Source organism: Schistocerca americana, chromosome 6, assembly GCF_021461395.2.
Source record: "Schistocerca americana isolate TAMUIC-IGC-003095 chromosome 6, iqSchAmer2.1, whole genome shotgun sequence".
Lineage (NCBI taxonomy): Eukaryota > Metazoa > Arthropoda > Insecta > Orthoptera > Acrididae > Schistocerca > Schistocerca americana.
This window is the reverse complement of record NC_060124.1, coordinates 330008745-330023000: the sequence shown is the minus strand read 5'-3', so window position 1 is coordinate 330023000 and position 14256 is coordinate 330008745. Positions and strand designations below refer to the sequence as shown.

General features: G+C 42.0%; 1 protein-coding gene across 1 annotated transcript in view; it reads right to left on the bottom strand.

The window, feature by feature from the left end:
• LOC124619798 overlaps nt 1–14256 on the bottom strand; it is a 424654-nt gene that overhangs the window by 253003 nt on the left and 157395 nt on the right. The window lies entirely within an intron of this gene.

The following is a 14256-nucleotide window of genomic DNA, read 5'->3' as shown; positions in this document are numbered from 1 at the left end:
CAACTGGGTGGTGGGAGTAAGGAGGAAGCTGGGGTGGGGAGAGGGAGGAATAGCTGGGTAGGGGTGGAGGATGGTAAAGTGCTGCTAGAGGAGCATACAGTGATGAGGTGGAGAGAAAGTAGGGCAGTGAGATGCAGTTGGGTGGCAGTGGAAAAGGAGAGAAGTAAAAAGACTGAGGATGCATAGGTTGAATAGAGGGCTGTGCAGTGCCGGAATGGGAACAGGGAAGGGACTAGATGGGTAAGGGCAATGACTAATGAAGTTTGAGGCCAGGAGGGTTAGGGGAACATAGGATATATTCCAGACAGAGTTCCCACCTGTGCATTTCAGAAAAGCACTAATGACTAATGAAGTTTGAGGCCAGGAGGGTTAGGGGAACATAGGATATATTCCAGACAGAGTTCCCACCTGTGCATTTCAGAAAAGCTCGTGTTGGTGCTAAGGATCCAGACGATATAGGCTGTGAAGTAATCGCTGAAATGAAGAATGTCATGTTGGGTAGCATGCTCAGCAACAGATTCATCAAGCTGTTTCCTGGCCACTCTTGGTCAGTGGACATTCATGTCTGTTCTTGTCATGCTCACATAGAATGCATCACAGTGGTTGCAGATCAGCTTGTAGATCATATCACTGGTTCCACAAGTAGCCCTGCTTTTGACGGGATAGGTGATCCACTCCCATTGTCCTCAAATCACTCCCTGTTAGCTTCCCAGAATTTCTTAACCTCAAACCTTGGTTCACCATCATTCCTCAAATCCCTCAACATGCAAACTAACCTTACATCCACAGAATGAGCTGCAATCTGCCACCTAAAAACTGATCCTGACCTAATAATCCTACCTGCTGACAAATGCTCCACCACTGTTGTTTTGAACCACAAGGAATATCTGGCAGAAGGACTCCGCCACATGTCACATTCATATCCCTACAAACCCTGCCACAGTAACCACATTCCAGAAATCCAGCAGGATCTCCAGTCTCTCCTTAAATCTTTAGGCTCATCCCAGAACCTCTCCTCAGCCCTACTACTCCCTGCACTCCTACCTTCTACGTGCTTTCTAAAGTCTACAAACCAAACCACCCAGGACACCCCATTGTGACTGGTTACTGTGCCCCCACTGAGAGAATCTCCGCTCTTGTAGACCAACACCTTCAGCCTATTGCTTGTAACCTACCCTTCTGTATAAAATATACCAAGAATTTCCTCCACTGACTCTCCTCAGTTCCTGTTTCATTACCACATGGTGCCCTGCTCGTCACTGTTTATACCATCTCCCTTGACATTAACATCCCTAAAGCCCATGGCCTTATCGCTATTGAACACTACCTTTCCCAACACCTGAGCAATTCCAAACCAACAACTTCCTTCCTAGTCGCCATGACCAACTATGTCCTCACCCACAATTACTACTTCTCTGAAGGCATTATCTACAAACAAGTATGGGATATGGCTATGTACGCCTGTATGGAACCATCCTATGCCAACCTATTCATGGGCCATCTACAGCAATCCTTCCTAAACACCCAGAATCTCAAACCCCTCAGCTGGTTCAGATTCACTGATGCCATCTTCGTGATCTGGATCGAAGGTGAGGACACCCTATCCACATTCCTCCAGAACCTCAACAACATCTCCCGTTCACACCTCCCTCAATGCTGACATCCACCTCAGTACCTCTGTCCATATCAAACCTATCAACCACCAGCAATACCTCCACTTCAATAGCTGCCATCCATTCCATACCAAGTCCCTTCCATACAGCCTACCCACCCATGGCCATCACATCTGCAGTGGCAAGCACTCCCTCTTGAAATATACTGAGGGTCCTTCTGAGGCCCTCACAGACCATAATTACCCACCCAATCTTGTACAGAAACAGATCTCCCATGCCTTAGCTTTCCAGTCACCCACCACCACTCAGTGTCCCACTATCTGGCCAAAGAGGAGCATTCCCCTCATGACTCAGTAGCACACAAGACTGGAACAAATGAATTACATTCTCCACCAGGGTCTCAACTGCCTCATGTTGTGCCCTGAAATGAGAAATGCCCTACCTACTATCTTTCCCACTTCTCCCACAGTGGTATACTGCCTCCCACCGAACGTACACAGTATCCTTGTCCATCCCTAAACAACCCCTGCTCCAAACCCCTTGACTCATGAGTCATATCCCTGTGATGGACCTACATGCAAAACATGTCCCATACATCCTCCCACCACCACCTCTTCCAGTTCGGTCGCAAACATCATCTATCCCTACCTGTGAAACCAGACATGTGATCTACAAGCTAAACTGCAACCACTGTGCTGCATTCTACCTGGACATGACAACCAACTAGCTGTCTCTCTGCATGAATGGCCATCACCAAAATGTGAGCAAGGAACAGCTGGACCATTCAGCTGCTGAGCATGCCACCCAACACAATGTTCTTCATTTCAATGACTGCTTCACAGCCTATGTCATCTGGATCCTTCCCACCAACAGCAGTTTTTCTCAACTGCACAGGCCAGGACTCTGTCTGCAATATATCTTATGTTCCTGTAACTTCCTGGCCTCAACTTTCATTAGTCATTGTCCTTACCCATATAGCCCCTTCCCTGTTCCCATTCCAGCATTACACAGCTCTCTATTCCACCAAAATACCCTCAGTCTTTTTACTTCTCCCCTTTTCTGTTCCCCCCTGCCCTCTATCTAACCACCAAACTGCACCTAGGTGCCCTACTCTCTCTCCACCTCATCCCTGTATGATCCCCAACCAGCACTTTACCATCCCCCATCCCTATCCAGCTATTCCCCTTCCCCCTTCCTCCCCCAGACTGTGGTCATGTGAGTTCTGTTTGCATATGTGTTTGTGTGTGTGTGTGTGTGTGTGTGTGTGTGTGTGTGTGTGTGTGTGTGTTTTATCAGTTTTTGACAAAGGCCTTGTTGTCTGAAAGTTCACTTTCCAAGAGTCTGTTTGTTGTGCCTGTTTGCAACTCTCCATCGCCCCTATACAGTGAGCAGCAACTATCCTTTTCATATTGTTACATTCCATTCTGGGTTTTCCACTGCTTGATTTAATCATTAAATATACTTGTATATTACAAACAAGGTATTAGTACAGTTGGATTCAAAAACTCATCAATCAATATAACAATGGATTTAAAAATTACATACATAATTACTACATTATAATTCCCATATCACAATAATACTTATATTTACACTTTTTGGGTTGGGGGTTGGATGAGTCTTTTTCTAATAATGATGTATATTATAAGTTTGCATTTGCCAACTTATTAACAGAGAAGGATGACTGCCCTCAGGCAGGAGGAGAAAAAAAGCAGTTTAACAGTCTCTCTGTTTCTTTAGCTCTTAAGCTCTGTGGGAAGCAAATAGAAAATTTTGGCACCAGCATATTTAAACAATCCTTGCATCAATGAAAGACTTTTTAATTCATAGTGGGTGTAAATCTTGGTATAGACTCGTGCATGTTGACATACAGAAGGTTCTTGAGAACAAACCATACAAGAGAAAACATTTTGAGGAACAACAGCAAGTATTCCTGGATCAACCATTTTTCATGGCATAATCATCATTCTCTTTATGATCACATTTTGAAACTTTTAGCATCAGTGTATTTAAAACCTCCTTGCAACATGAAATATTGTAATTCATAGTAGATTTAAATCTTTCATACGGAGATGGGCATGCAGACATTTACATTGCTTCAAAAGAGTGTAGAGTTCTCTAGAACAAACCTCAATAGAAAATGTATTGGGGAGTAACAGCAAATATTATTTGATCATACTGTTTTCATAGTATATACTTCATTCTCCCTATAACTTTGTTTAACATGCTGACTGTCATGGCCAAAAAGGGCAAACTGCACATGCAACATCTGCAAGTAATCTTGTAGTACAGAGCAGCATATTCTGCTCAGATGGCAGTAATGAGATAACTCATTGTCAACAATCTGCTATCAGCTTGCATATTTGTAAGTATATTTATAATGTAGCCAATATGTTTCTTGTATTGCATTAATAGCCATTCTATTCTTATTTTTAGATAGTTCACTGATGATGATAGTTAACTGTGGTTAATTTTCCTCGTAAAATGATTAGTATTAAGTGGAAGCTGAGTGATGTAGAATTTGAATAGCTAGGCAACATTAACAAATGAGAATGGGGAAAGTTTGTGGGCTAATTGTCAGGTGGTGTAAGTGTCTATGCACCACCTTCAAATGAGCATTCTACTGAGGAATCAGACAGTGATTACAGAGAATAAAACGAAGTAGGTGATCAGACTGGTCCAATACCAGGACACTACACATAACAGTGATACATGGAGTAAAATTGCTTAAGATTGATCAGTCGTTTTGTTCTGTGAGAAAATTGTGACCTGAATTGAATTATCAGTTGAAATATTTTGTCATCAACGCACTTGGTGCTCCCCCCATCCCTCTTGCTTCTGAAGAATTTGTTACATTATTAGTTGAACAAATTAATATATCCAAAAGCCAGAATACAAAAGAAGTAGATGAGGAGATTGAGGAGCCACTTGAAGTATACAGTTACAGATATAACTCAAATGGAAGTTTTTCTGTTGGTTAACAAATAAACAGCTGAGAAAGAGGTTAGTGAAGTGTTTTGTATGGAATGTTGGCCTGTATGGTGCCAAAGCATAAACACTGTGGTGGAGAGAGGAGAAATGCTTAGAGGCTTTTGAGATGTGGATCTAGAGAAAAGTGGAAGGTGCAAGATGGACAGAGTATCTCAGGCCAGAATGTAACATCATGTGGGATGCAAGCAGCTAACTGGAGAGGGTGGGGAAGGAGAAGGGAAGGGACAGTGGTGTACTGGTGGGGAGAGAGACAAAGCTGTCTGGTGGAGTGTGCAGGGACTAGACTGCCAACAGGCACAGTGTCATGAGCTTGTGGGACAGGGAGATGGGGGGGAAAAAAGGCAAAAAGGAGAGGAGCGAGGAATGATCAGCAGATGCATTAGCAGAAGACTGCAAATAAACAGGGTTGGAGATGATGAGAATGAGTCCAGGATAATTACAGGAGTGGAGAATGTGTTGTAAGGATAACTCCCATCTGCACAGTTCACAAAAGTTTGCGGTGAGGGGGGAATACATATGTACTGGGATGTGAAGCAGCCAGTGGAATCAAGTGTGTTATGTTCAGCTGCATGTTATGCCACAGGGTATTCCACACAGTTCTTGGCCAAAGTTTGGTGGTGGCCATTCATCCTCATGGACAGCAGGTTGGTAGTCATACCAACATAAAAAGCTGTGCAATGATTGCAACAGAACTGGTAAATGACATGGGTGCTTTCAAAGGTGGCCCGACCCCTGATGGGGTAAGACAAACCTGTGGCAGTAGTGGAATAGGAAGTGCTGGGTGGGTGGATTGAGCAGGTTCTGCACCTGGGTCTTCCACACGAATATGATACTTGTGCAAGGAACTAGGATTGGGAGTGGTATAGCAATGGACTAGGATGTTGTGGAGATTAGGCAGGTGACAAATCACCACTTTTGGAGGCGTGGGAAGTATCTCAGGTATGATGGCACTTCATTTGAGACCACAATGACAGGTGATCAAAGCACTGGCAAAGGATGTATTTCAGTTGTACCAGTCCAATTCTTTGTGGCTAGTTCTCACATGTGGTGGGAGCATTGGGGTGTGAGGGAAAAGTGCACAGAAGATCTGTTTGTGGAGATGGTCTGGGGGACAGTGCCTGTCTGTGAAGGGCTTAGTGAGACCCTCAGCGTACTGAGCATGGGAGATTTTGTCAATGCAGATATGCTGTACCTGGTTGGCCAGGCTGTATGGGAGGGATTTTTTGGTGTGTAAGGGATGACAGCTGCCGAAATGCAGATACTGTTGCTGATTGGTGGGTTTAATGTGGACAGAGGTGTGGATGGAGCCATCAGAGAGGAGGAGGTCAGCATCTAGCAAGGTGGCATGCTGTGTTGAGGAGGACCACGTGAAGCAGATGAGAGAGAAGGTGTCGAGGTTGTGAAGGAATGAAGATGGGTGCCTTGGCCCTGAGTCCAGATCATGAAGATATCATCAATGATCCTGAACCAGACTAGGGATTTGATGTTTTGGGAGGCTAGGAAGGTCTCCTCTAGATGGCCCATAAAAAGGAGAGTAAGTAGCAGTCTGTCTTTTCCTACATTATTGATATTCCTACCTGAACTTTCCACTGTTTGATTGTTTTGAGGGTGAATGAAAAAAGACAAACACCGGAAAGAATTAAGAAGATGGAAAGAAATTGGCTTGGACACTGAGTGAGAAGAGATTGTATAATAATGGATTCACTAGAAGAACTGGTGACTGTCAGGAGGACCTGAGGTAGAAGAAGATACAGTTAACTGACAACATCAAGATAAATGTGTCATACACAGCTACAAAAAGGATGACAAAAAGTTGGGAGGATTGGATACTACTGAACTTGCAGAGATAGACCTATCCAATAGAAGAAAACATCATCATCATCATCATTATCATCTGGGACTGTGGTCCATAGGATGATGTTGTATTCTGTTAATACAACATTACTGGAATACAAGTCCTTTTACACTATCATAGTCTGGCAATCTGTAATAAGCAGGAATATGCACAAATCAAAAAACGTTTTGCATCACCCTAGTTCATAGAACTCCTGAAGATAGACGTTGTCTGTGGGTATTGTATCACAGACACAGTCCCTTTGACTGCTCAGAGATATCACTAAACATGCCCAAAGATGTAAACAACCACACATGAGCAGTGCCTATTAGACAGAGGGATTCCGACAGCCGATCACTTCCCGTCATTCCACCAGAAGGAGGTAAATGGCTCATGTTGTCTGTAGTTCAACCACGCCTTGATGGTCAATACTGTGGTTCAATCATGTCCAGCTTGTTACTTTGTGCCAGGAAGTGCTCTCAGTGTAAACCAAAGTGATGTTATTCGGACAAGGAGGAGATACACTGAGAGAGGAACTGTCAATGACATGCCTGCTCAGGCCGCCCAAGCGCTACTACTGCAGTGGATGACCACAGCTTATGGATTATGGCTCAGAGGAACCCTGACATCAACGCCACCATGTTGAATAATGCTTTTTGTGCAGCCACAGGATGTCATGTTACGACTCGAACTGTGTGCAATAGGCTGCATGATGTGCAACTTCACTCCCGATGTCCATGGTGAGGTACATCTTTGCAACCACAACACCATTCAGCACAGTACACATGTGCCCAACAACATGCTGAATGGACTGCTCAGGATTGGCATCATGTTCTCTTCACTGATGAGTGTGGCATATGCTTCAACCAGACAATCATTGAAGATGTGTTTGGAGGCAACACGGTCAGGCTGAAAGCCTTAGATACAATGTTCAGCAAGTGCAGCAAGGTGAAGGTTCCATGCTGTTTTGGGGTGGCATTATGTGGGGCCAACGGACACCTCTGGTGGTCATGGGAGGCACCATAATGGCTGTACGATACATGAATGCCATCCTACAACCGATAGTGCAACCATATCGGCAGCATATTGGCGAGGCATTCACCTTCATGGACAACAATTTGTGCCCACATCATGCACATCTTGAGAATGACTTCTTTCAGGATAACTCCATTGCTTGACTAGAGTGGCCAGCATGTTCTCCAGACATGAATCTCATCGAACATGCCTGGGATAGATTGAAAAGGGCTGTTTATGGACAACGTGACCCACCAACCACTCTGAGGGATCTATGGTGAATCACCATTGAGGAGTGGGATAATCTGGACCAACAGTGCCTTGATGAACTTGTGGATAGTATGCCATGACAAATACAGGCATGAATCAATGCAAGAGATCATGCTACTGGGTACTAGAGGTACCTGTGTGTACATCAATCTGGAACACCACCTCTGAAGGTATCGCTGTATGGTGGTAAAACATGCAATATGTGGTTTTCATGAGCAATAAAAAGGGTGGAAATGATGTTTATGTTGATCTATACTGCAATTTTCTGTACAGGATTTGGAACCCTTGGAACCGAGGTGATGCAAAACATTTTTTGATGTGTGTGTTTCAGCTGTTACTGGCATAATTTAATATCTCAAACAACTCAATGATCAAAACTGCAAAATTAGATCATTTCATTTTTATAGTATCATGAGCAATAATTATGCTCCAGACAAGATACTTTGCATTGAGGAATTAATGATTCTGAGATACGGTCGTCCGTTTTTCAGGCAGTATCAAAAGAAGAACCAAAAGAATGCTGTGAAATTTGAGGAACTCTGAGAATGTAGTGGCATAGTATTCAAGATAGGAATCTGTCATGGTAAGTTTAGAGGAAATGGTAGAGATGATTCATGCTTCTGGAGTTCTTTTTGATATGATGGATGCATAGTAGAATGAAGGATATGAGCTATATGAGGACAAATTTTGTAATTCTGTAAACTTAAGTGTGCAGGAAAGTATGTGGCAACAGAAAGGTTAGCAGAAAATCATTACTTAAAAATGTATTTTACCAAAATTTGCTGTATTGTCTACTTTATTCATCAAAATCAGTTTCAGTCACATGTAAAGGGTGTGGACTGGATGTGGGTGAGTGGTAAGCTGATGAAGGTGATGGTAGCTGCAAAAGTTGAAGGTAGCCAATGGCGACAAATAATTTACTGACTATCCAAGTTCTGTAGGTGCAGATACAGCATCCACAGGAGGTGGCAGCAGATGTGCTCAGTGAACTGATGCCAGAATGGCAGGCAACTGTGCGCCAGTGTCCGTGGTTTCATCAATACATCTCGGTGATGATCTCGCTAATGGTACCTTGTTCTGCCCCAACGCTGCATCCAGAGGTGGCACTTCTGTGCTACAACTGCATGCATGCATGCACATCTGAAGAAACATTTCATCATATTTCTTACAAATGGAGACACTGCAATATCTTATTCATCTGCTGATACCAGGCTAGCGACTTTTGATTAAATGTCTCCCCTGTACAGGCATTACAGTAAGTGTACAAGTGCAGGTTAATGACACATGGACAGTGACATATAGGAGTTTAGGACTGGCTGTGAAGTGTGCATGGATATCCAAAATTGTTGAGGCAACTGTTAATGAAAAGCAGCTAATCCAGGATCGAGTCCTGGTGCAGTATAAATGTTCAATTCCACAACTGGAGGTTGCTCATGCGTTTTCTGTAATACAAGAATTGCATTTCAAGTGTCAATCAATCCAATGAAATGGTTTCTTATTATTCAGTTTTGTAAAAAAATATTAGATGGCTGAATAAGATTTCTCTGTTATAACAGATGTATATTTACATCTGTTTTATTTTCAACTAACTGGAAGACGTCTCTGATCTCTATCTTGTACAGAAAAAATTATTCATTCATTGATAGTGAATAAGATACCAGTCACACAGATAAAAGTAGATGAAAATAAAATATTTCGAGATGTATCATCAATAAAATGAACATAATTTTTTATTACTGCCTGGAATACAATGTCTATGTTTTATGGCAAAACTATATTATTTGTATGAAATTTTGTAAGCGCTATTAAGTTACTTTATTTACAGTGAGAAAATGAAAATTATGTTACACCATACCCATGCAATTCACTGTAGCTGTATCTGGCGCTCACTACTTCACATATATTTGCTGTGAATGTTTCTGTACTTGGCTTTATGTAGAAACTGATTTTGTACAAAGTAACCTGTAATTGGTACCCATAGTCAGCTCATAAGGTATAAGAAAACTGGTAGTTGGCAGTCAATGTACTAATTTGCTGAATGAGTTCATAAATGTTGTCCTAGTTATATCTATTGCAAAAATCTTCATGAATAGGCATCTATATATCACTTTGGTCCTCCTTTACCTTCTGAAATTGTGTGAGGAACTCAACTCATTCACTGTCAGGAGGGACAAAGATTCTGATTAAGCCCTCCCTGTTGTCTAATCATGCAGAGACAGACTGTATCTGTATAGTTAGTTAGCAAAACGACACTTGTCATATACCAGCTGATATGTAAACGCAGCTCAGGGCTTCTACATCAGCATGACTACCACCAAATTATCAGTTAGGATGAATGGGCATAGGCAGAGGGTATATATTGGCAACTTGCAATATCCTGTCGCAGAGCATGCTCTACAACATGACATTCATGACCTCGGCACCTGTTTCACCATATTTTCCATCTGGATTCTTCCCCCAGACACCAGTTTTTTTTAGAACTCTCAGGTGTGAACTAGCACTACATCATGTCCTTGGCTCTCACTACCCACCTGGCCTTAATTTACATTAATTTCTTCCACCTCAGCTTTTCTTCACTGTAGCTACTCTTTGCTTCACTCTGTTTTAGTTTTCTACATCTTTCATTGTCTTTCCCGTCTCTTTTTCAACGCCCCCTCCCACCTCTGTTACATACAATGCACTTAGCTATTCACTGTTATTAACTCTTACATGATGTTTTAGTAGTAATCTCTGTCTTGCATATTACCCTGTCTTCCACCTTTAAGATATCAGGTTTTCAAATCTCGTCTGATGCAGTCCCCAATTATCAGTCTTTCCTTCTCATACCGTACTGTAATTCTCCCTGACTCATGGTTCTGGGTGACTTTCCCAAAATCTACCCCTTCTTCTAGACCTCTCCAGTCCTTTACCTTCACACTTCTTCCTTTGCCTTCAACCCTCCTACCTGAAGAAGGAGCCACTGGCTCCTAAAGCTTGCCAATCACAACAGTCTTTTATGTGTGTGTTCTGCCGCTGCTTGGTGAGTAGATTTTTTATGTATACAATTAAGTAATTTTATCACTAATTGATTGTTTTCATTGTTATAGACAGTTATTTTCACATTCCATGCACCATGCTCTCAGATTAAGTTATTAAAACTGTTAGCCAATTTACAGATGGCAATCAATTTACCCAGAATTTATAATGATTTTACCCTTATGTAAATTAATTAATTCAAAACACAGACAAGAACCACTATTGTCTATTATTTGTTTTTAATAAAAGTGTCAATTGAAATATTATTGTTAGGTACATGTTTCTCATACAACAAAAAAACTTGTGCATTCTTTGTAAACAGCACATTATTACTGTAGTTTTAAAGAAGCACTATCCAGCAGACATTACAGCTTTTTTATGAGACAGCATTTGGACACATCATGATCTGTTTAGCTGCTTCATTTAATGTGAATACTACAATATTGTTTTGATTGATCACATGAAGTTGTTATACATTTTGGTATGTAGATACTAAATAAATGGGAATATGCTTATCTTTTTCTTTGCTCTCACTGAGAACTCACTTTTGAGCAATGGTTCCTTGAAGGTATATTTTGTTTCATCCTTAAATACTGGAAGCCAAAGGACACTTGTCATGGTGACATATTTGTAACAGACATTTGTAGTCATGATGTTCATCCTGTCTCTTGACTCTTAAACTGCTGGCAGTATATCAAGTGTTTTTCTTACTGTAAGACACCATTATAATCACAGATGTAAACAAGACATCTCACTGAATTTGGTTTGTTGAGAGAACGCTAGGGGCCACGCTGTGGGAAGTCATGTCTTAGGCATTCCCCCTCACTTGCTATCTATAACTCTCAAGAAAACACATATGTTTATTTAACAACTGAATGCATAATGTGCTCCCTGTTGAACTTATGATCATTAGATAATTAATTGACTAATAAGCCCAAGTCAAGCTGCAGTGTCAGCATAGTGTAGTCAGCCAGAACAAAATTGTCCAAAGCTAGCAAAGTGCTCATTCTTGCTTATGTGTCATTTAGTAAGTTATTACCTTTATTCCTCAAATTATTTACTTTCCGTCGGGGCTTTCCATTACCATAACTGTCTAACAATATGCAATTCCCCACCCTGGTGGGTGCAAATACTTTGCATGATATTATATATCCTACAGTAATTTAGCATAAGTCACTAGCTGACAAATTTTCTTTGAATAAAAATGTCCTCAGTGCACTGCAATGAGAACTGTGACAGAACAATAGATCTTCATGCCTGTGAAACTTCTGGTTGTTGTATGTGTTGACATTTCTCAGCTGTATAACACAAGATCAAGTATTTACAAATCCTATCTGTATTAGTGAATAGCTTACTGAGGATCCAAGATCTCCTCTCTAAGGGTCTACAGAAGTAACACCGAACCTAATCTAATCTACAGCTTGTACAATCTTTCAGATATGGGCCATCTCCCATACCTCTTCTTCTCCTGTACCACACCCTCCGATGCTGTTAGCATTCATGACATACTCATTAATTGACTACAAAGGTGCATCCTTATCACTATACCATTCCATCCAGGACTGGAACATTTGGACTCTATTCTTCCCTAAGGCTTCAACTATTTTCATCTTGCACTGAAATGAGGAATAATCTCTACAAAATTCCTTCTCACCTTCTTCTAAGCAATAATCAGCCATCCACCAAACACATGAAATATCCTGATCATTCCTTGTGCCACTCCTGCTCCCAAGCACTTGTAACATGGATCGTATCTATGCAAAACATGCAGGTGCAAGACCTACCCCTATGCAGCCATCCAACACGTACTATTCCAGTACTACAATATATCTCTTCAAAAGCACACCCATCTGTGAAAGCAGTCACACAGCATTTCATCTCCACTGAAACTAAAATATGATTTTTTATAGCACCATATCAATAATCAGATATCTGCCCTTTACAATGACCACTGCTAAGTGCCTAATGTGGTGAGGTCTACTTCAGTGATACTTTGTAGCTCATGCCACTTAGATTATATTTGTCTTGCTGCAACTCCTGTAACATCAGCTTCACTGAATGGAGGGGGATCTATTTTTTCAAAACTCACTTATATCATCCTGTCCTTTCGGACAGTCCTTGTCCTGTTTTGGCCTCAGCACCTGTATTCAATCATTTTCCTGCTCCTTTCACCCCATTACATTCTCATCTTCTCAGTGGTCTCATTTATCCACTTTATTCTACCCTCTACTCCATGCAGCTACTCCTGTCAGTATCTGGATGAACTTCCTCTGGTGCTGCAAACCTATCTTCTCCCCGCCGGCCGGAGTGGCCATGCGGTTCTAGGCGCTACAGTCTGGAACCGAGCGACCGCTACGGTCGTGGGTTCAAATCCTGCCTCGGGCATGGATGTGTGTGATGTCCGTAGGTTAGTTAGGTTTAATTAGTTCTAAGTTCTAGGCGACTGATGACCTCAGAAGTTAACTCACACAGAGCTCAGAGCCATTTATCTTCTCCCCTTGTTTTCCCTTCCCCTCCCCTAGCCTTTGCCCTACCTTTACACAGCTCATAGATCCATTGCTCATGTAAAACATTTGCTCCTCTTGCACCATTCAAGTCAATCCCAACCCAATTCTGGCCCCAGCATTGACAATGTAGCCCTGTTAAAGTATGTGCACGCACACACTTGTTTATGTGCCTATCGACTTAACAAAGCCCACTGTTGTGTCAATGTAATTCTAGAACTCAGCATTATGTACCAAATGTGCTTAATATAATGGGTTCATGCCACTTAGAAATGAAAATGGAACACCCACCACAACGGAACCATGGAATGGTTCCATCCAATAGCAATCATCACATGCATTAAGGCATTTATCCCACAGGAAGACATCATGATCAGTTCATGTTTCATAGAATGCGGTCAGCTGCTGACGGATCCACAACTAAACCTACTCTTGCACTTCCTTGTATGATGGAAATCGATGACCATGAATGTCTTTCTTCAGGTGATCTGAGAATCACAGGGCGAAAGATCAGGCTGTTTGGAGGTTACTGCAGTGTTTCCCAACCAGGTCGCTGAAGCGCAGTGTTCATTCAATTGGCAATTTGGTGGTGAATGTCATCATTTAACCATTCTACAGCATTCCTGAGTGTTTTGATATTATGGAAAGTCACAGTTTCTGGTTTCTGCAAAGTGTTTTCATAGCACTGCGTATTTATTGTGGATCCGCACTCAAAAAACATGACAAGCAGAGGGTCCCTGCACTTGTAGAAGGTCATGATGACCTTACCAGAACTTGTGTTAACAGCTTTGGATTTCATTTTGTGGGAGATGTGAGATGTTGGGTCTGCCATTTGCCCTTGGGATGTCAGAATGCGGTCGGACAGAATCATCATGTTGCACAATAATGCCTGCTCTCATGGTGCCCATTGGGTGAAAGCTATGCTTCAGCAATTTGGTTGGGAAACAATGCAACATCCTCTATACAGCTCAGATCTTTCACCACATAATTGTCACATCCTTAGCAGCCCCAAGAA